Below are 21,931 nucleotides of genomic sequence, written 5' to 3'. Positions count from 1 at the left end.
GATGGATGTCTCACTTAAAGGTTCTCCAATGTTGTATCTGTCCTGGTGTCTATATAAACACAGGGAACTCCAGTCTCTGTATTCTTGCCTGAAGAAGGGGCCCAAGTTGCCTTGCATATTGTAATATTTTTAGATAGCCAACAAAAGGTGTCATTTTGCTTAACTTCTCACTACATTCATAATGTCTAACATGGTACAATACCCTAGTACTATAAATAGTCAATATAAATTCCTGCAGAGCTGCACTGACTGCTGGATACCAAGCCATGGGGAAAGCAAAAGATCTGTCAAAGGACCTGTGAGAAAAGGTTGTTGATTTGTATAAATCAGTAAAAAAATATCAAAAAAAGATTTCCGGAGACCTGAAAATGCTTGTCAGTAGTGTTCAAACACTGATGAAAAATGGAAACGTAGGGGTGCTGTTGTTATCAGGCCACAGTCTAGTAGACCAACCAAGATTTCAGCCACAACTTCCAGGATCATATTTTTGAGCCACAAGCCACTTCAGCTGAGATAAAGGGTTCCCTGCAAACAAGTGATGTTGCTGTTTCAAGATGCACAATAAGGAGGTACTTGAAACAAAAATGGGCTGCATGCTTGAATTGCAAGAAAAAAAAGCCTTTACTGTGCCAACGCCACAAAACTGCCCGCTTACAATCTGCTAAACGATATCTAGACAAGCCTCAAAACTACTGGAACAACGTTGTTTGGAGTGATGAGACTAAAATTGAAGTTTACGGTCATAGCCATAAATACTAAGTTTGGAGAGGATAGAATAAGGCCCATGACGTAAAGTACACCATCTCTACTGTGAAACATGGAAGTAGATCTCTGATGTTTTGGGGGTGTGTGAGCTACAGCAGCACAGGTAACTGAATGAAAATTGATGGCAAGATGAATGTAGCATGTTACTGGAAAATACTGCAGGACAACTTGCATTCATCAGTCTGGAAGCTGCACCTGGGAAACACTTGGATCTTCCAACATGACTATGATCCAAAACACAAGGCCAGGTTAACCTTTTGGTGTCTACAGCATAAAAAAGTGAGGGTGCTGGAGTGGCCATCACAGTCTCCTGACCTCAAAGCGGTTCACGCAGGACAATAATTCACGGGACATGGATGCTGGAAGAATGAGAGCTCTATCACCTGAGAAAATTAAAGGCCTCATCCACAACTATCACAAAAGACTGCATGCCATCACTGATGCAGTAAAGGAGGCAATAAACTAAAGTAAGGGTATGCAAACTTTTCATTATTTTTATATTGATATGTTTTGTTTAATGGTTGTGCTATTCTGTGTTGTCTTAGTGTTTAATCTGGATTTCATTAAAAGTAAATGAAATATGTTTTGCTTGATCAGTCATCTTTTCTTTAAAGTATGGTAAACATCTTACAAATTCTGCCTGGGTATGTAAATTTATGAGCGCAGCAGTATATAATACCACTCTGGGACAAGAGGGTAGGCTGTCGCTAACAGTACTGTCTCCTTCTTCCTCCACAGTGCTGAGAGGATACACAGTAAGGGCAATTAACCTTACGCCTCCTGGTCCGAAATCCTAAAAAGCCCAGACAACTGAGGAAGGAAACGTTTCAGTTTGGTTTTGAGTTGATTGCAAGAAGAAGCCCCACTAAGCCAGACCTGTTCATCCAAGTTACTCAAATAGATCCTGGAAGGCTGTATTTTCATTTGCTTTCAGTTTTTCTGCAACGTCATGCACCTGTTTTGTTTTCTCTTTGCAGAAGAATTAAATGGAGAGAATCAGCTGGCACCCCAATATTTCTTTGGACTCAGTCGTTACTCCTACTTGACCACTGAGAATGCCATGTACATGCACATCTCCTCTGGACTGGCAGAAGACAGCAGTGATAAATGTGCTTGTATCCAGCCCAGGAGATACAGCAGAGAGCCCTTAAGGTAACAAGTAGCTTTAAAAGCTATTGACGGTTTGTCAGGAGCTTCTGGGTTTTTTTTTTAAAGGTTTCTATAGCTTTCATCGTTTGCTTTTATTTTGTTTGTTGGCAACACCCATTGTCTTCAGTATCCAAAGATAAAAGCCACATTATAATGCCATGAAGTCATGATTTTACTGTCATGAACATGGCCACAAGGTAGTTATGTGACATCAGTTAAACATGGTCATGTGTAACTGGTGGCCCTTTTGGTGGGATACTCTAAGCCCTGGTGTCATGTTTTAGCCAGGGCGTGCTCCCTGGATTATGTTTATTGCTTTGTACCCACCAGGAGTGAAAGCTTTAGATTCGGCAAAAAAATTTAGATCTCCGGTTTTCAATAGATCTCAATGTTTTAGGGTCCCCTGATACTGAACACAATGATATCTCGATGATGGGTGTGTGTGTCTGTGTGTGTGTGTGTGTGTGTGTGTGTGTGTGTGTGTGCCTGTGTGTCACAGTTCCTTGAGGACGGTCAAGAGCTAAAATGGCTGGATGGAAAAATACCAAACATGAAACTTAAGCCTCTTATGAGATAACAATGTGCCAAATAGTTTTTGAGCCAAATCGTGAAAGAGAAAGAGGCACTCTAGAGGAACTCTCAAATACCGTAAATCTGCAATTAATTATGAATTCTTCTCATTAATAGCTATCGTAATGACCTATTTTATGATCAGGGAGATCAGCATCAGATTGGTAAATAATAGCTGAAATGTTACAGAATAGTTCAGGTACCTTTCTATGGCGCAAAGCCTATGGATACTCACATTTGAATAATTTTAATTCTTTTCATCTATTGGTTGTATTACGTTTATGAATTTTCATTAATACTTTGAGTTTTTTTTTAATGTTTTGATTATTTGTTATTTATTACCTATACTTGATATGTTCTCCTGTGTTCTTTGGGTTTTGTGAGTGAAACTCCCAAGAGGTGGGACCACCCTATTATCATGCCTGAAGGACTGCCCTCAACCTATATATTGTGAGGCTGGGGAGCAGATCCTTCAGTGGTTCATTGGCATTCAAGAAGTGCTTTTCAAGTTTGGTTTTCTGGTTCCAGATTTTTGCTTGTGTGTTTTTTATTTTCAAATTCCAAAATTGCGGACTTGTACTTGTCTGCTGTGGGTTGCCACTTATGCATATTTTATATTTTTGCCATTTTTGTTGAATATAAAATAAATTCTTCATTTATAAAGATTCGATGTTGGAATGGTGCATCTTGCCAGAGTTTTATGGTTTAATTTCCCAAGAGTGGCCTTTTTGTATATATATTTTGGGACATTTTAGCAACTTTTGAAGCCAAATCAACTTTGTGGACCTGTGTGGGCCAAAGCTACATGTGGACTTTGGGGTCATGCTGTTTGGAGTGGAACTTATTACTCTGCATGCTAAAGAAGTTCCTGGCATGGTTTATGGGTCTTTTTCATAGCCTCACACCATTTTGGTATTTATTTGCACTCATATCACAAGTGATGGGGGAATGGTCAAAGTGTTTCTACTGAGCTTTTATTTGTACCTTGTCATTTTTTATTCACTGTCTCTACTGCTTCTAATGTTACAGTTTACACCTCCTTGTCCTCCTGACTTCTGAGTTATAAGCATAGAGAAAACTCTGAGGAATAGGCAAGGAACACTGGATACCTCGGAGCATGTTCTTATCATTTCACAGGACAGAACCAGCAAAGATGTAAATCCGTTGAGGTCAGGAATAGCTTCACAAGCCCAAACTCTTCTGGTCTGGTGACCACACTGGGGGAAAAAGAAGCAGCAATCAATGAAACTCTTCCTCCACTGAAAGCAATAGTTGTATCTATGGGAAAAGTGGGATGGTGGGGTAACCCTGCAAAAAGGGGGCCTGCTGTCAATCTAGGGACGGTCATCTAATGATTTAAGCAACAAAATCATTTTCTATGAGAAAACCCAGACAGACTGAGCAGTAAGACAAACCTCAACAGACCAACCTTTTTTTTCCATTAACCTGCTCAAGTAAACTCTCTATTTATATTTATAATATAAAGCCTAGTTCATTAACATGTATTTTGGTTACTTAGGTAGCATGCCACTGCAATGATTTTGCTTAAAGTGCTTAAAGTAAGACCCCCTAAAACACTAGTTTATTCACAAATTATTTAAAACAAAAATAATCAATTGATGTAAATATTAAAAATATGCCAAGAAGCAAAAAAAAAAAATAAAAAAAAAAAACCAAATCCAAAAGACATGGCATGCCAAGCAATATAAAAAAAGATAAGTTGCAAAAATAGTGGAAAAAGGTAACATACAAAAAAGTAAAGCAATGTAAAGATCCCAGATACAAAAATACTGCAATGAAAAAAATAGGCAAGCAATACACAAGGCCAAGATACAAAAATACCATAATGAGAAAAAACCTAAAAGAACAAAGTTGAAAAATACAAAAAGAATGGAAAATAGTGAAGCAATGCAAAAGGCCCAACTACAAAGATACTTAAATGAAAAGGGCCAAAGTGCAAAAAATGCTATAATGAGAATCAGGCCAAGAAACACAAAAGGCTAAGATAAAAATAGCCAAGCAATGCAAAGGCTCAAACATATACAAAATATACAAAAATACTACAATGAGAAAAATGCCAAAATACCATTTTGGATCAAAATCAAACAATACAAAATGACAAGATACAAAAAGCCAAACAATTCAAAAAAATACAAAAATGCTGCCATCAGAAAGAGGCCAAGAAACAAATTCAAAAATACCAAACTACTCATCCATCTATCCATTTTCTAAACTTGCTTTATCCTGAGCAGGGTTGCTAGATCCCATGTGAAAAGTAAAGCCACCAACAAGAAGAACAAACTCAATTCCCATTGGTAAGCCTGGGGCCTCCAGAACTCCTTAAATGGGAGCTCAGGTGGCATTACCTCCATAATTTGAGTCCCCAACCCCTTATCAAAAGAGCACAAAGCAATTAAGACACAAAAGTGAAATAAAAATAAAAATAAAAAATGCTTTATTAACAAAAACAAAAAAATAATTATAAAAAAAATACACAAACAATAAGTAGCAAACCTAAAGCCAGGGAGCCATACAATACAATACCATACAGTTTATTTTTGTATAGCCCAAAATCACACAGGAAGTGCCGCAATGGGCTTTGACAGCCCCCCAGCCTTGACTCTCTGAGAAGACAAGGAAAAACTCCCCAAAAAAAACCTTGTAGGGAAAAATGGAAGAAACCTTGGGAAAGGCAGTTCAAAGAGAGACCTCTTTCCAGGTAGGTTGGGCGTGCAGTGGGTGTCAAAAGAAGGGGGTCAATACAATACAATACAATACACAGAACAGAGCAAATCCTTAATACAGCATAATAATAAAAATTTTAAAAGTACGGAGCAGAATTTAACAGTAGATGATATCACATAATAAGATTTGGATATTTTTAGAGTCCTGGAGACCTCATCCATCAAGCTGCCTCCCCATTTGGACATTACACGGCTGAACCGTTGCTCGGCCAGCCAATCCGATGAAAGGACCCCTTTTTCCCATGATTCCTGTGATCCTCCATCAGGGATGACTTTACCATAGGCAGGCAAACAACTTGGCTGGTGGGCCGTGGCACCAATTGCCACATTTGAGTATTGAGAACAGAAACAGAATAGATGAGGATTAGTATTTAATTATAACTGTCATGTTACTTATGTTTTAGTGCTAATGACTAACAACAGAGATGCAGTCTGTACAGTTAATCAGCAGCTCTAGTCAGGATATGCTAAACTGAGGTAGTGAGTCTTCAGCCGAGATTTACAGGCTGGGACCGAAGGGGCATCTCTTATAGAAGCAGGAAGACCATTCCACAGTTTAGGGGCCCTGTAACTAAAAGCTCGACCTCCCACTGTTATTTTATTAATCCTTGGAATCATAAGCAGACCTGCATCTTGAGATTTTAATGTGCGCTCAGGTTTGTAAGTCATGATAAGTTCAGACAAGTAAACCTTTTCCATGTAATGCTTTATATGTTAAAAGGAGGATTTTGAAATCTGCCCTAAACTTAACCGGGAGCCAGTGTAAGGATTTAAGAACTGGAGTTATGTGTTTATATTTTCTTGTTCTTGTAATAATTCTTGCAGCCGCATTTTGGATTAACTGGAGGCTGTATAAAGAACAGTTTGAACAGCCAGTGAACACCGCATTGCAGTAGTCAATCCTACTAGAGATAAATGCATTAATGAATTTCTCAGAATCCTGTTTATTTATAAAGCGCCTTAATTTCCTAACATTTTTAAGATGGAAGAAACATGTTTTGGACAACTTTGTAATATGTGCTTTAAATGACATGCTAGAATCAAAAATAACTCCTAGATTGCGGACTGATTCAGTAAAATTAATTGGGATTCCAACTGAGTTAAATGATGACAAAATATTGCTGTGATCAGCATCATTCCCTCCAACAATTAACTCTGTTTTATCGGTATTTAAAGACAAGTAGTTCTCATTCATCCACTCCTTTAATTCACTAACACAACTAGTTAAAGACAACATCGGAGAAACTTCGTTTGATTTAAATGAAAGGTATAACTGGGTGTCATCTGCATACAAGTGAAAATTAACATTATGTTTCCTAATGAGAGATCCCAGTGGAAGCATGTAAAGTGAAAACAGTAAAGGTCCCAGTACTGAGCATCCATTGCACTTTTTACTAGTTTTGTTGGCACTAGATCTAGGGAACAAGTAGTGGGCTTCATTTTAGTAATTAAAGTTAAGACTTCCTGCTCAGTTACAGGATTAAAATTACTAAAGTGCTGAATGCAATGTGCGGCAGGGTCTGCTAAGCTAGTATTTGGTTTGTACTGTGATGCTGAGATCTGGGATCTTATATTTTTAATTTTCTCATTGAAGAAGTTCATAAAGTCTGTACTGCTAATATCTGTTGGTATTTTGCACTGTTGATCTGAATTCCCATTTGTTAATTTAGCCACTGTTCTAAACAGTACCTGAGGATTTGTATTATTTCTATCTATTAATGTAGAATAGTATTCTGAGAGAGCTTTAAAGAGGGCTTTTTTATATTTATTAACACTCTCTGTCCATGCAATTTGAAAGACATGTAGCTTTGTTGTTCTCCATCTGCGCTCCAGTTTTGACACTCTAATTTAAGAGCTCGAGTATTTTCATTAAACCAGGGAGAGTTTCTATGTGCTTTGATCACTTTTGTTTTAAGGGGAGCCACTGTGTCCAGAGCATCTCTCAAGGTCACATTATAATGTGATATTAGCTGATCTAAATTGTTTTCCACGTTTACATTTGATGTTAACTGATCTAAATGGTTTTCCACAATTACACTCGACTTACTCAAGGTATCTATAAATTTTGAAGCAGAATTACAATCTAGATGTCGCACTGTCTTTGTTTTAATCTGAGAGCTGGCATGGGCAGAACTAAATCAAATGTAATTAAGAAGTGATCGGAAATAACTACATTTAATGGAGTAATATTTAAATTTTGAATTTCAACTTTGTAAGTTATAATTAAATCTAATGTGTGGTTATGATTATGAGTTGGACCTTTGACAATCTGACAAAATCCTACTGAATTTAACAAATAAGTAAAACATTTGCTAAAAGTGTCAGTTTCCACATCAATGTGTACATTAAAATCCCCCATCAGAACTATGTGATCATAATTTATAGCCAAATCAGACAGAAGGTTGCTAAATTCAGTCATGAACAATGAATATGGCCCTGGTGGTCTGTAGACTAGCACTATAATTGTGTTGGAATCTGTTTTAATATTTAAAATGAATGCCTCAAAGGATGTAAAGTTGCCTAAATTTTTAGAGTGATTTGCATTTTGTTACAATGAATTATTCCAAGGCCTCCTCCTCGACCAGAATCTCTAGACTTATGAAGGAACGAGTATCCATCTGGTGATGCCTCAGCTAGGGGAACAGTGTCATATTTACTAAGCCAGGTTTCAGTAAGAAGACACAGATCAGATTTTGTACTTAATATATATCATTTACCAAAACAGCTTTAGTGCCAAGAGAGCGAATGTTCAATAAACAGCATTTAAAACTGCATGGTTCTTTCTGAACTGGTGATATATTTTTTGTTTTAATTTGAAGTAAATTTCTATTACAGATGCCCCTGGTGGAGGGTCTGGTTTTATCCCTTGGTCTAATTATACACCTTATTTTTTGGTTATCAATTAATTTAAGGTTTGTATCAAGACTAAATTTACTGGATGCCCCACAACAGGGATTATGGGTAACAGCTTCAGGAAAATAACAGGTGGGATAAACAACAGCCTGTGATTTAAGATCACATGACTGTGACCTGGATGGTGCTCTAATCAGTCAACCAGGCAGTTTTGCTGCCATATTTTGGGATAATACAAAAGATCCCCTCCAGTTAGGATGAAGACCATCTCTTCTGAAAAATCCAGGCCTTTCCCAAAAATCATCCCAATTGTTCACAAACGCTATGCTTTTATTTGCACACCAGGTTTCTAGCCAGCAGTGAAAGGAATGCAATCTGCTATAAATCACATCCCCTCTATATAATCTTGGTAAGGGACCAGATACAATTAAATTCTGACATTTTGTTTTAGCTTTGGTGCATAGAGAGATGAAGTTCCGCTTTAATACCTCAGATTGCTGTAAATATCATTAGTGCCGACCTGCAGCAATAAGGTAGATACTTCATTGTCGGTGACACGGTCCAATGCAGCCTCTATGCCAGAAATCTTGGCCCCTGCGAGGCAATTCTAACATTCCGCACTATGGAATCGCCAATTATGAGCACTTTATTATTCTCAGTTTCTACAGGCGCGCTGCAGAGAGCTGAGAATCTGTTCTGGGTCCGAATTGGTGACCTGGGTGCTGGTGGACTAAATTTTGGATTCTTAGACCCCCGTCTTACTGTTACCCACTCGCCCTGTGGCTGAATTGGTGCTGCTGATTTCGCCGCACTGACTACAGTGGGACCTGAAGAGACTGAAGCCGAATCAGAAGTAGCCAAATTGTCTAAAAAAAACGAGTCGATCCAATTTTCAGTTTGCCTAATCGCTATTAGATTCCTAACGCGGTCCTCCAATTCGTGTATTTTCCCGACCAACTCTAAATTAACTAAACACTTTTGGCAGGTGAAGCTATCTACACTGTCGGCCGGAAAACCTGAACTGTACATACTGCAGGACACACAACATATAAACGTGCCCTCAACGGGCGGAGAGCAGATAGAACTTACGATAAGTGTTCATCTTTGCCGTTTTTATAGGTGCTTCGGCGCTTTCTGTGTTCAGCTGAATCACTAAGAGACCATCAGCTTTAAGTTTCCACCACCCGCTGAGCGATCGACTTTTCTCACTGCCGGTTATTTCTACTGGTCAGCTGCCGGCTTTACCTCAGGTGAACTTGCTCGGGTGCTTGCGAAGGGCTGTCTGTCTGTGGGAGACGCCGCTGCTCTCTGCTTCCACTCGCTGATCCGCTCTCTGCTTCCGCTCGCTGATCCGCTCTCTGCTTCCGCCCGCTGATCCGCTTCTGCTTCCGCTCGCTGATCCGCTCTCTGCTTCGCTCGCTGATCCGCTCTGTGCTTCCGCTCGCTCAAGCCATGACAACTGTGGTCATGCTAAGCATTTCTTCTGTGTGTTTCAGAAGTTTTCCACATTAATTTGTTTATATTTTTGAGCACCTATTTGTTAAGTGCGCCTGGATTTTTACTTTTATTTCAGGCCATTGACTTTTCAGTAGTATTTGTTTCTTACTGTGCCATTTAAACATTCATTTACCGTATTATTTGCTTGTTTGCCTACCATGACTTTAGTTAAGTCAGAATGAAGATAGTTGTTCTTTTGGGCTCAAAGTACTTCTGCAGGTAGCCACTCTTTCTTTTAGTTAGTGTTAGCACTTGTTAGCACATGCTATGATTCCCTGTTTTTTGTATACCAGTCACTAACTCAATTCCTGCAACTTATGAGTACATGTATTTACATTTTATATTTACGGACGCGTATTTACATACGATGACGATATCATTTTTAAGGTGAAATGCAGCAAAATATGTTTATAATATTATACAGATAAAACTTTAACTTCATTTAAATAATCTATATTCTTCACTTGGAGTGTCATGAAGGATAGAATAATTAAACATGTACTACGAAGATATTTCAATGTTCCTTAAACGTTTTGAAGAATCGGCGCTCTAAGCTTACAGATGGCTTAACTTCTATCACAGAGCTGATTGTGTGGTGATTGGGTATTTGGGGAAAGAAAAGCAAGGACTGCAGTGGCGGCTACACCAATATATATTGAATATTAAACAGAAAGAGAAAATAACAACACAGCTAAAAACGCAGCTACAAATTTCGGCAAAAGTTAAATGCTTGTATCACGAGCACGAGGCGGCTATGCAGTGTCTACAACGGACGTGGCCATGCACCGTGCATAAGCTACACTACTGACATTGGCGGACGAAGGAGCCACCGATTCTTCTGCTGCCCAGTGCCACCATAAGCTTAGAGCCGCTCCTGAGTACTGCTGCAATAAATTATTTCATCGAAGTGAAACCCATGTTTAATAACGTGCTTTAACTCCTATCATCATAAAAATGATATCACGTATACATCTCAGTATTTTAGTTATTCAGAGCTGTAATATTACGAATGTAATGGATTCTGTGTCCAGTTGGAGAAAGAGAGCCGGTTTAAGAAGCAAGTAGTGATTCACACACATAGAGCACATAGAAGATCAAATACAAAACAAAGCATTTAACGTGCTACTTCAATTACGATGTGATTTGAGAAACTGGTTAATTAAACGATTTTAAGATGAAGTTTATGATGTTCTACTTTAATGACAAAATAAATTACGTGATTAAAGTGGAAATGTTGAGATTGAAGTTGAAATTTCGTGCTTTTCCCCACTGTGTGCCTTTTTTTTCTCTGCACCCTAATAAGCTTTCATATGACACTCAGACAGTGGGCTACAACTCGCCTTTTCACGGCGACTTTGATATGTGACTTCTTTTTTATTTCTGGCACTGTGTGATTTTGTGAACGTGAGCTTTCAAGTTTCTCCAACACGCAATGTCACTCAATCAACTTCCTTTTGTTGATTATTCCACTGTTTATTTGAACAAATAGTATGTTTTTCCTTTGCCTCCACTTGGTATTAGCTGAAATTGTTATATTTTCCTCCGTGCTTTTCCCATTGTCTTTTCACAGAAGGCTGAGCTTAAGGGCGATTTATATTCATTTGCATATTCAAAGAGGCATAATTCTGGGAGGAGTTGGGGCGTTACATAAAGTGCGTGCACAAGCGTTACTTTTCATGCTGATTGGGATTTATGTAGCGGAAGAACGTGGAAGTTGGAGTACGCACAGATTTCTGCATCTGGATTTTTCTGTGCGTAAGCACATTTCGGCTTTTGTGCTTACTCCATGTTATAAGAATAAGACCACTTTAACTCTATACTATAACATTGAGGAGTCCCTTTATGCCCACTGGAGCTGCAGGTCTTTTATATTTATTTTTTGTTTCTCTGTTACAGTGTTTGGTCTTCTTCGCTTTATCGTCTCCTTGTTTCAAGTAGGAAACCCTGAGAGTCAAATGACAGTCATATATTTAAGGTACTATTTTTATAAGAGCTTAAAATGCCTTAGTGGATATAAACAGTATGAGGTATCAAGGCTGAGGCAAAAATGATGAAATGTTAATTGAAAAAATAATGAGTTTCCATTTTCTGCTACTGTCTTTACTGGAATTGTTGTAATGGGTAATCAAACTTACAATTATTGATTCAGAGTTTGCATTTGTGCTATTAAGGAAAATTAGTTATGATATGTAATAAATAAGCTAAAAGGAGGTACAGGCCATGCAGCTTAGACAGCTTTTTTATTTGTTGAAATGATGGAAAGACCATATTGAGCTGAAAGCCATAGTGTGGCACTTAGGAGAGAACAAGCAGACAGCTGCTTTATATAATAAGATTCTTTAGTTAAAACATGCATGAATTTATAGGGAGTATTTAGCCTTTATTTTGCTTCTAATTAACAGTGTGTATATATATTCTTAGCTGTTTTTTTTCCAGGATATTGGGGTTACTGACTGGGTATTAGGGCACCGGGAAAGATTGACGACAGTGGTGAGTCTGCACAAATGTGTATGCCGAATGGACTGAAATCTCCCCATCAACTATAGAAAGGACATGGTGTGTATTGCTGCATCCCAAAACTGATACTACATCAGCAGTATTATTAAACTTTAAAGTAAACAATCTATGTTGCCATGATTTTTACAGCTGGATTGACACATTTGTTGAGGGTTGCTTGTCCATTGCCGAGGCAGCCACAGGTTCACAGCACCACATAAGCAATTAGAAGTTCTCAGCCTCCCTGCATTACACATCTGTTGCCTGATCTGGCCCCATCCCTGCTCATTTGCGGTGTCTGTGTGTGTTTAGTGGTAGCTCCTATCTGAATAAGTACCCTGACTGTTCCTGTTTTGATTGGAATAAAGTTGGTTTTCTAGGAGCCTTTGGACTCTCAGTCTTTTCTCGGGTGCAGGACAGCAACTCACACATCACTATATATATATATATATATATATATATATATATATATATATATATATATATATATATATATACACAGTGGAACCTCAGGTCACGAACGTCTTGGACCCTGTACAAATCGGGTTATTACCAAAAAGTTTGCCAAACTTTATCATCTGTTCATGACCACACACTTGGGTGACGAGCAAGCCAGTTTCCCTTCTGGTTCGTACGCGCCAATGATTTCCGTACATGTTCAGTCTCTTCCGGTGCATTCCCTGTGCTACAAGCGAGATAGAGAGCAAGCGAGAGAGAGGACGAGAAGGCAGTTAAAGAAGGCAGTAAGGCGGAGAAGACAGTTAAAGAATGCACTGGGCTTGTTTTTAAAAAGACTGCTTCGAACATTGTTTTAATCTTGTTGCATTTAATGAAGACTTTTTTCTATTGGATTTTAACCTCCACTTCACTTCTGTTTTAATGGGATCATTTATTTATTAAAGGATTCTGAAAGCACTGCACTTTATTTAATTTGGACTTTGTTTTTGATTGTTGTTTTGTTGATTTTAATAACTGCGGTGGGTTGGCACCCTGCCCCGGATTGGTTCCTGCCTTGTGCCCTGTGTTAGCTGGGATTGGCTCCAGCAGACCCCCGTGACCCTGTGTTCAGATTCAGCGGGTTGGAAAATGGATGGATAGATGATTTTAATAAAAGCGTTTGGCACTTTTTGCACCATCCGATTGCTCCATTGTAGTGCCTCACTGTCGTGCTCATCGGTAACATTACCGAAGGTGACGGGTTTAAGAGCTACCGGAAGCGAGATGGGAGCATGCAGCGAATCCGCATCTTCATAGACTTTACCTCAAAACTGTAATCTCCTCTCCACCCAGTTCCTCCTCACTTCCTTCATGCCAGAACTTGACTCATGCAAGGTTAGTTTTCTTTGTTGTTTATGGTTAGTTTTTGTATAAATTACGGATTTTTCAAATGTTCATTTTTTTTCCCTGTGCTTAAAACTCATTAAAAAAAGTGTTTACAGAGAGCGGTTCATAAGGCTATTGCATGAACTCTTGCAATGTTAGTTTTCTCTGTTCAAGGTTTTCTCAGTGTTATTCAATGTTTTTACATTAAGTTTACTATTACACTGTGCATTCTATGGTATAATTAACTATTTATGTGCTTAAAAATCTTAAAAAAAAAATATTTACATACAGCTTATACGATGCGGAACAGATTAATTATATTTACATACAATCCTATGGGAGAAATTACTTCGAGTCATGACCAGAGTTTTGGAATGAATTATGGTTGTGACCTGAGGTTCCACTGTAAATATATATATATATATATATATATATATATATAATGTAAGGGATGCCAGGGGCCATGACCCGGCTGGGACGTCATGAGGGACCGGATGTGGGTCTGTGCCCACCCTGGATTACGTGGGGGTTGCCTTCCGGGTTGCTTTGGGGGCCACGGATACAGGGCATGGAAGCTCCACCCTGTATGGGTCCCTGTATAGGGACCTGTTACCCCAGCACTTCCGCCACACCAGGAAATGCTGGGGGGAAGATTTATGACGGCGCCCGGAGAGCAGCCGGGAGGACAGCCGGCACTTCCGCCACGCTGGGGCGTGGCCAGATGAGGAATGCCATCCGGGAACCATATAAAAGGGGCCGTCTCCATTCATTCGAGGCTAGAGTCGGGTGGAAGTAGGACGAGGCAAGAGAGAGCTGTGGAGGCGGCCCGAAGAAAAGGCATTGTGTGGCCAGGACTGAGTGTTTTGGGGTTTGTGCACAACTGGGTCTTAGTGACCATTATTTGGGTCTGAGTGACCAATTGTTTTAAATATATTGTAAATAAACGTGTTTGTGGGTGACATGAATGTGTCTGCCTGTCTGTGTCCGGGTCAACTTCCACATATATATATATATATATATATATATATATATATATATATATAGTAACAAATAAACATATATATTAGTGATGCTCTGATCATTCATTCATAAATCGACTTGATCAGTGATTGGTATTTTTCTCAGAATCTGCTTTTCTAAGGTTAACATTAATTTAGTTGTAGTGTTGCTTTACTTGAAGTATTAGATTGCGTTATTAAACAGAGAGTGGAATGTTAAAGTTTAGGAGAGGACAGGACAGTTGGAATGTTGGCTTTAATATTAGGTAAAGTGGAGTAATAAACTGAGGAATTGAAAACCTGATGAATCATCTTGTGCATGGAGGGGAATAGCAGACATATGCAGTATACAGTATGTTGCCCAGCTGAAGCTGGAGAGAAAGGAAAGGGGCACATGTTTGTTAGAAATGAAAAGAGGAGGTTATTTAATGAGTTCCGGCCTTTTCGTCTTGTCCTTAAATTAAAATAGACACTCCTTGTCTTAGTTCAAATGGTGAGTGAGCTTGTATTTAGTACAGAAGCTCACTTTTTTAGTTAGAAAAAGAATAAAGATTTTCCCCTCACTGCTTAACATACAGCCAAATGTCTTGATTTTTACGTGTAATCTTGTAAAACATGTTAGCCTTGTATTTTCTTGATAAACATGAACATCTTAGTAGAGTTGTGGCTTGAAATTATGATAAGCATTTTAGTTTCTTTTATGACACGTGTTATGGATTCATATTTTGTGCACTTTAATTTGTTTAAAGGGAATTGTTTTTATTTTTATTGTTACTGAAGAATAAACTTACAGAATTCCATTTGGTTAATAAAAATGAACAGATAACATCTGTGGGCTGTAGTTCATTTGTAAAAATAGCATTTCAATACAGAACATAAGAACACTTAATGCACCTAGTGTAGAAAAAAATACAAAATTTAAACCAACAAAGAAAACAAATTCAAATCGGTATTGGAATTGGCCAATTCTAGTATCATGAAATTGGTGACCAGTGTAAGTCCTAAAAAAACTTATATTAAAAATATTCTGTATGTACACTGTACATATACAGTAATAATAATAATAATATGTATTCCAAATGGATTTAGGCCCCAAGATCAACTACATCCTGAAACAATGACATGGCAAGCAACAACAATTTCAATTTGGATACAAATCTGAAGCAGCTTTAAGGTTTTTTACAAAGTGAGACATTTTTAATTAAATAATTGAATTAAAGATTTACTAAAGGATTAAACCTCTGGGACCAATTTAAGAAACAAGGCATTGGTAGCAATGATAGCCTACAGGTCTAGTGACTCATCGGGGTTGGAGTTTCAGACTCTTCATTAATGTACACTCTGTTCCCATAGTAAGCATTGTCTAAGAAAACTAATGCCTGACATCTTTATTACTGAGCATGAATTTCAAATATGCTAGTCTATTTATGGGGTTAATGAGGTCGCCACAATCTCTTTTATGAATGCAGAGTAATCCATCCATTAAAAGGCACACAGCTGAAGCTGAATCAGGATGGGTTACCAGACAAGTACAGGTCATACTCATTCACACTGGGCCAATTCACAATAAACAATTAATGCAACAAAATTTCTTTCAACTACAGGTGGAAGTCAGAATCATTTATGGGACTGAATGCTAAACCAGCAAATACAGCAAAGAGGAATGGTCAAAAGGGAGAACAATGTGTCAAATGATCAGTAGAGGCAACAAGCCTTAGATGTTCCATGGGACCTGAATAGACAAGTCTGATCCTAAGTAAGTGGAAAATTAGACCGTCAGCAGTATATTCCCTACAATATATTCTCCTTTAGTTTTGATAATAATGATTCTTAGTGAGTCCTGTGTGTACCTGCTTCAAGTCCTCTCCTCCTCGGACCATCACACCAGCAAGATTAGCAAGAACATTTTTTGAGTAGAACCAGGAAATAACACATAGTTAGGAGGCAAAAAGGGTCAAAACCAAAAGTTTAAAAGTCACAAAAAAATAGCAAGTGAAGGGTCATTACCAAAACAAGACTATTGAGTAATATGTTTAGAGATAAATCATTCAACAAAAATGGATTTGTATACATAAACCCAAAATAAGAAGTGCTCAAAAAGCATGGAAGCACTCCTGACAATGTGGGTACTGACCTAACAACGGGAGAAACAAAGAGTACTGTCCATAAACAATCAAAATGCTGGAGATAATGGTGCAAAATATTTCACAACACAAAAAACAAGCCATGATTCAATATACTAACTTCAAAATTATATTCCTCACATTGAGAATTCATTAAAACTTGTATAAAAATGCACCTTTAAATACGCAAACATATGCATGCAATTCATGAAATGCACATTTCGGACACACCATCTTGTATATAAACGTCTATGCATGGAGGTGTGTGTGTCTGTCCAGCCCGGAAGTGAGAGGTGGAGTCGGGGTAAGGGTTTTGCCTTCGAGGAAGCAGAAAACTCGATTAGCCGCTAATAACACAAGCACATCGGCAAAATGAAACCTCAGAAGAAAGACAAAGTCGCTTAGCCGCTGATATCGGTGAAACAGTATCCCTTTTACTTTCCCTTCTGCCGCTAATGCACAAGTGAGGTGAGCATGTTGGCGAAACAAATCCTCTTCGGAGAGAGATGCCCAGAGTAGTTCCTTTCACTTACCCGACATCTCTACATTTCAAATTTTTTCAGACGATTTTAATAATTTCTAGGACCCCAGGCGTTTTACAAAACAGGCTTACACAGCTAGTTCAGAAATAACAACACTGTTTATACTCTGTCTCCCTATTTCAGGGTACCATAATGTTTGGGACAACATGTTGTCACGGGTGTTTATTGATTATTCTAGTGTGTTTCATTTCTTCATTAGTGCAGGCAATCTCAAATCAATCTCGGCTTGCTTCTACCCTTTGGAGTTTGTAGTTGCCATTGTTCAATATGAGGAGAAGAGCCATGCCAGTGAAAGTCAAAAAAGCCATTATGAGGGTGAAAACTAAAACCATTAAAGACATCGGTAAAACCTTGGAATGACCTAAATACCTGTCAGCAATTTCATTAAGAAGAGAACATAATGGTGAACTCAGTAATTACAAAGGGACTTGTAGGCCAAGGAATACTTCCACTGCTAATGTATAATATTATAGTAAAGCAAAAGACCCAAATGCCTGTCCGACAGCTCAGAAACAGTCTTCAGGAGGCAGATATGTGTGTGTGTCAGAGACGACTATCTGCAGAAGACTTCATAAACGGAAATACAGAGGCCACACTGCAAGATGCAAACCACTAATTGACCACAAAAACAGAATGGGCAGATTACAGTTTGTGAAAAAAATGTACTTAAAAGAGCCTTCAGAATTCTGGAAAAGGGTCTTCTGGACAAACAAGTACGTGTATCAGAGTGATGGAAAGGAGCTACCCAACATCCAAAGCATACCACCTCATCAGTTAAACATGGGGGAGGGCAGGGTGGTGGTGGTGCTGTGGCTTGGGCATGTATGGCTTCCACAGGTACTGGCACACTTCTCTTCATTGAAGATGTAACTGCTGGCTGCAGTCACACAATGAATTCTGAGACATATAGAAACATCTTATCTGCTCAAGTTACAGTAAATGCCTCCGTACTCATTGGAATGTGTTTCATTCTACAACAAGATCATGATCCCAAACTTTCTGCTAAAAAGCAACACAGGAGTTTATCAAAGCTAAAAAATTGACAATTTTTGAATGGCCAAGCTAGTCACCCGATTTAAACCCAACTGAGCAGGCCTTCCATATGCTGAAAAAAAAACTTAAGGAGATAAACCCCAAAAACAAGCAGGAGCTGAAGATGCACTACAAGAACTGCATATGCAAAAACTACACAAAAAAAAATGTAAATGGGAGTTGTTTTACTTTTATTTAGCAAATAAATCTGCCAAAGGGCTAGGCAAAATTTACTTGACAAGATTTCTAACTACATAATTGTAAATACACATTTTGCATCTTGCAATAAGGAAAACTAGATTAATATCATGATCTAAATATACTTTTCACTTAGCTTTGATTTAATTTCTTGCAGTGTGGCTGCACTAGAGGATCAAGAAAAGCATCACCAGAGAAGATCCTCAGCACCTGGGGCCTCATGTATAACGGCGTGCGTAGAACTCGCACTATAACATGACGTAAGCACAAAAGCCGAAATGTGCTTACGCACAGAAAAATCCAGATGCAGGAATCTGTGCGTACTCCAACTTCCACGTTCTTCCGCTACATAAATCCCGATCAGTGTGAAAACTAACGCTCGTGCACGCGCTTTATGTAATGCCCGTGCACGCGCTTTATATAACGCCCCTACTCCTCCCAGAATTACGCCTCTTTGAATATCAAAATCAATATAAATTGCCCTTAAGCGCAGCCTTCTGTGAAAAGACAATAGGAAAAGCACGGGGAAAATATAAGAATTTCAGCGAATACCAAGCGGAGGCAAAGGAAAAACATACTATTTGTTCAAATAAACCGTGGTATAATCAACAAAAGGAAGTTGATCGAGGGACATAGCGTGTTGGAGAAACCTGAAAGCTCACGTTCACAAAATTGCACAGTGCCAGAAATAAAAAAGAAGTCGCATATCAAAGTCGCCGTGAAAAGGCGAGTTGTAGCCCACTGTCTGAGTGTCATATGAAAGCTTATTAGGGTACCGAGAACAAAAGGCACACAGTGGGGAAAAAGCATGAAATGTCAACTTCAATCTCGACATTTCCACTTTAATCACGTAGTTTATTTTGTCATTAAAGTAGAACATCATAAACTTCATCTTAAAATCGTTTAATTAACCAGTTTCTCAAATCACATCGTAATTAAAGTAGCACGCTAAATGCTTTGTTTTGTATTTGATCTTCTATGTGCTCTATGTGTGTGAATCACTACTTGCTTTTAAACCGGCTCTCTTCCTCCAACTGGACACAGAATCAATTACATTCGTGATATTACAGCTCTCTGAATAACTAAAATACTGAGATGTATACGTGATATCATTTTTATGATGATAGGAGTTAAAGCACGTTATTAAACATGGGTTTCACTTCGATGAAATAATTTATTGCAGCAGTACTCAGGGGTGGCTCTAGGCTTGTGGTGGCACTGGGCAGCAGAATAATCAGTGGCTCCTTCACCCGCCAATGTCAGTAACGCAGCTTATGCACGGTGGATGGCCTCGTCCATTGTGGACACTGCATAGCCGCCTCGTGCTCATGACACAAGCATTTAACTTTTGCCGAAATTTGTCGCTGTGTTTTTAGCTGTGTTGTAATTTTCTCTTTCTGTTTTATATTCAATATATATTGACGTAGCCGCCACTGCAGTCCTTGCTTTTCTTTCCCCAAGTAACCGATCGCCACACAATCACCTCTGTAATAGAAGTTAAGCCATCTGTAAGCTTAGCGCCGATTCTTCAAAACGTTTAAGAAACATTGAAATATCTTCGTAGTACATGTTTAATTATTCTATCCTTCACGACACTCCAAGTGAAGAATATAGATTATTTAAATGAAGTTAAAGTTTTATCTGTATAATTTAATAAATATATTTTTCTGCATTTCATCTTAAAAATGATATCATCATCATATGTAAATACGCGCTTAATAAAGTGGTGCAGGTTGTGCAGTATTATAACTGTAGTCTAGGTTTACAGTGGGGTGATTGTACTTATAAGTACTAACAGTTCTACAAAGAGCAATTGATTGAGTGCATTTAAAGTTCTTGGGATGAAATTGTTTCTGAACCGCGAGGACTTTACAGGAAAGGCTTTAAAACGTTTTGCAGTGGCTGAGACAGTGTGTCCTTGAAGCTGTATACCGATAATTCTCTTTCCGATCAGCTGCTACTGTGATTTACACTCAGATACAGTGATATAAATACTGCGAGTGGTGCAGTGAGAGTAATATGGAAAAAGATGATCCGCTGTGGCAACTCCTAACGGGAAGAGCTGAAAGAAGAAGAAGAAGAAGGAGAAGTGAGAGTAACAACGCTAAAGCAGTTATGGTATTTGGAATACTATGGCTGTTCCTTGGACCATTATATTGTTACAAGTTAATTACAATCAGATGCATTACACTAATAAACAATATGCGGTTAGTTTCAGTGTATTTATAAAGCCGCGTCAGGAAAATAATAAGTAACCACACAGGAACAGTACCATTGCTTTGACGCTGGGTGCCTCCAGTCTGCAAAATCGAGCGGAGAACTTGCGTACGACAAGGCATGAGGTACCGTGGAAAAGTGTGTAGGTTTTATACATCGCGATTTGAACGTGGAAAAGTTCTTACACAACATTTCTGTGTGTACGCACCGTTTATACATGAGGCCCCTGGTGATGTCTATGAATCGCAGACTTCAAGCAGTCATTGCATATAAGGAATAAGCAAGAAAGTCCTAAATAAGACTGCTTTAATATGTGCCAAACATTATGGTGCCCTGAAATGGGGGGAGACCATATAGAAAAGGTGTTTTCATTTCTACATGATATGACTGAAATGTATGCAAATACCGTTAAATGTATTTCTGTAATGAGCATTTTAATCACGTCTGAATTATTTGATTTGTAATTTTAAACTGTGGAGCAGAGAGGTAAATCAAGGGAAAATGTGTATCTGTCCCAAATATTATAGAGGGCACTGTAAAACTGAGAACTTGCAAACTCAACACTAAAAACTTACAAGACTTGCATCAATCCAGGGTCCAAACACTGTGAGACAACAATGTGACCTGTTCGACCACTACAAAGCCCAATACGAATAAATAGAAAATCAAATATAATTCATATTGTAGTTCCATCTTTAAAATGAATTAATCTGGGATACATCCATTGACATCTATCCTTCTGTTTTATGAGCCTCCTATCGCAGGCTTGTGGGGAGCTGGAAGCTGTTCTGACAGCATTGTGCTTAACCATTTTAATTACCTTGCATTGACTTGATCAAGGTCTTTAGCAAACTTGGTGACTATAATTTGATAAATGCATGTTTTTATGCATTCTGAATACTAGTACATTTAAAAATAAAATATATACCGATTAAAAGAAAGTCAATTAGTTTTTATTTTATTTTGGTTATCTAAATTGCTTATTAATTATACAGGCTGAATAGCACATAGTAACACATCTTATGCTTTCTCTTATTTATTTATTTCCTGAAACGCCACTGTTTTTATGATCTTGCATGTCTTTATTTAATTGGACTAGAAGGTGTGGATCAAGGAGAGAGCTTTTAAGGTCATATAGTAGGCCCGGCCTATTCAGATGGTGGCTAGTGGGCTGCATACGGCCCAGAAGCAACCTCCAAGTGGCCCAGCCCATGGTCCCACCAGAAACGCAGAGAAAAACCGAGAAAAGCACATTTCACAAGCTCTCAGAATTTCCTACCTACATAAAATCCTACAATAGTACAGACCATAAATGCAATACTCCACATAGCCTAGCAATATTCAACCCACAATGCCGCACATTATAGTGTATATAGTGATTTTATTTTTTGTCACGGTATGTGCCAGTATGTTGTACTGGCACC

The sequence above is a fragment of the Polypterus senegalus genome, chromosome 1 (genome assembly GCF_016835505.1).
Source record: "Polypterus senegalus isolate Bchr_013 chromosome 1, ASM1683550v1, whole genome shotgun sequence".
NCBI classification, from domain to species: domain Eukaryota; kingdom Metazoa; phylum Chordata; class Cladistia; order Polypteriformes; family Polypteridae; genus Polypterus; species Polypterus senegalus.
Note: the sequence above shows the minus strand (reverse complement) of the source record.